The 2,500-nt window shown below is 34.4% G+C and overlaps 1 protein-coding gene across 1 annotated transcript in view; it reads left to right on the top strand.

The window, feature by feature from the left end:
* LOC137624753 (serine/threonine-protein kinase Nek8-like) overlaps nucleotides 1-2,500 on the top strand; it is a 35,985-nt gene that overhangs the window by 3,186 nt on the left and 30,299 nt on the right.

The raw sequence follows: 2,500 nt of genomic DNA, 5'->3' as shown, positions 1-2,500 counted from the left end.
CACTTTCGTTTTATGAGTAAAACAACTCTTAAGTTCATTGTGATTTGATATTATGATTGCGTAATAACTCAACGATAGATACACGTAAAAACATACATAATAATAATAATAATAATAATAATAATAATAATAATAATAATAATAATGATAATAATAATAACAACTGGTTGAAAATAATGGACCTTACGTCATACAGGATTGTAAAGAAAATGTCGTTTTGTATCCTTTGATACAAGAAGTCTACTACTGTATAATGTATACGATGAGCAAAAAAATCTATCTTCTGATGACAAAAGATACATATTTCTCCAACAGAGAGAGAGAGAGAGAGAGAGAGAGAGAGAGAGAGAGCGCACTTTCATTTTCGTCTTCAAAAGATGTAAGGACCCCTTTTATATTAGGTTAGTCTATAAACATTTGAGAGATAGAAAAAGAGAAGCGTAATATAAAAGTTCAGGAGAGAGAGAGAGAGAGAGAGAGAGAGAGAGAGAGAGAGAGAGAGAGAGAGAGAGAGAGAGAGAGAGAGAGAGCACTTTCATTTTCATCTTCAAAGGATGTAAGGACTAGTTCCCTTTTATATTAAGTTAGTCTATAAACATTTGAGAGATAGGAAAAGAGAAGCGTAATATAAAAGTTCATGAGAGAGAGAGAGAGAGAGAGAGAGAGAGAGAGAGAGAGAGAGAGAGAGAGAGAGAGAGAGAGAGAGAGAGCACTTTCATTATCGTCTTCAAAAGATATAATGACCCCTTTTATTTTAGGTTAGTCTATAAACATTTGAGAGATAGAAAAAGAGAAGCGTAATATAAAAGTTAATGAGAGAGAGAGAGGAGAGAGAGAGAGAGAGAGAGAGAGAGAGAGAGAGAGAGAGAGAGAGAGATAGAGAGAGAGAGAGAGAGCACTTTAATTTTCGTCTTCAAAAGATGTAAGGACCCCTTTTATATTAGGTTAGTCTATAAACATTTGAGAGATAGAAAAAGAGAAGCGTAATATAAAAGTTCATGAGAGAGAGAGAGAGAGAGAGAGAGAGAGAGAGAGAGAGAGAGAGGAGAGCGAGAGAGAGAGAGAGAGAGAGAGAGAGAGAGCATACTTTCATTTTCGTCTTCAAAAGATGTAAGGACTAGTTCCCTTTTATATTAAGTTAGTCTATAAACATTTGGAGATAGAAAAAGAGAAGCGTAATATAAAAGTTCATGAGAGAGAGAGAGAGGAGAGAGAGAGAGAGAGAGAGAGAGAGAGACGTATAGATTTATTTCATTAAACAAATACGTTCGCTCTTCAGTTGCCCCACCTCACGTGTGACATTATGAACTGGATAATTCCGATTTTTGGTATTTCAAGGGCCTGTGAATAGAAAGTTCACTCTTACGTCTCAAATACTGCGTAGAACGTCAGTACATGAAATAATTACAATAGGCTAAATTCTACACGAGAAAGCAATGGATAATACCAATGTGAAATATTTGTATATGAAAGAAATATAAGTATTTTCTACCATTAATGAGAGCAGAGCATTTATGAGTAAGAGCTCGTTCTGTTTTTTTAGCTTGGCCCCCCTCTCTCTCTCCCTCTTTAAATATATGCATATGAAAGAAAATCAAATATTTCTTATTATTAATAAGAGCATTTGTAAGTAGAAGTGTGATTGAATTTTTTGTACCTAACCGCTCTCTCTCTCTCTCTCTCTCTCTCTCTCTCTCTCTCTCTCTCTCTCTCTCTCTCTCTCTCTCTCTCTCTCTCTCTCTCAGGTGTTTAATCAATCAATTCAAAGGACACAGTAATGAAAATGTGTCAAGTTAGTATGGATGAATTTACTCATCCGTTTTATTTGTCGTATATTATTTCATGTACTCATAATTATACAGACTGCGATCTGTGATATCATCTTTGGATAAATAAGGATCCAAAAGACGCCCCTAGAAAAATTAGTTCACTAAACGTTTAACTGGGCTCCACAAGGCACTAGGAGAGTTAGAAGACCCAGGCATACATGGTTGAGGACTATGAAGCATGTAGTAGGAAATGATGAATGGAGAAGTATTGATCTAAAAGCTCAAGATAGAGACGACTGGTGAAATCTAATTGAGACTCTTTGCGTCAATAGGCGTAGGAGTTGATGATGAAGTTTTGAACAGGATATTATTATTATTATTATCATTATTATATTATTACTAGCCAAGCTACAACCCTAGTTTGAAAAGCATGATGCTATAAGCCCAAGGGCTCCAACAGGTAAAAATAGCCCAGTGAGGGAAGGAAATAATGAAATAAATAAATGATGAGAATAAATTAACAATATATCATACTAGAAATAGTAACAGCGTCAAAACAGATATGTCCTATATAAACTATGAACAACGTCAAAAACAGATATGTCATATATAAACAATAAAAAGACTCATATCAGCCTGGTCAACATAAAAACATTAAACATTAGATATTAGCGGTAATGTTCGTTTGTATAAACTCCATAGACTAAAAGTATCATTTTTTTTATCTTATT

The sequence above is a fragment of the Palaemon carinicauda genome, chromosome 31, assembly GCF_036898095.1.
Source record: "Palaemon carinicauda isolate YSFRI2023 chromosome 31, ASM3689809v2, whole genome shotgun sequence".
Classification (NCBI taxonomy): domain Eukaryota; kingdom Metazoa; phylum Arthropoda; class Malacostraca; order Decapoda; family Palaemonidae; genus Palaemon; species Palaemon carinicauda.
Note: the sequence above shows the minus strand (reverse complement) of the source record. Positions and strands in the feature narration are given on the sequence as shown.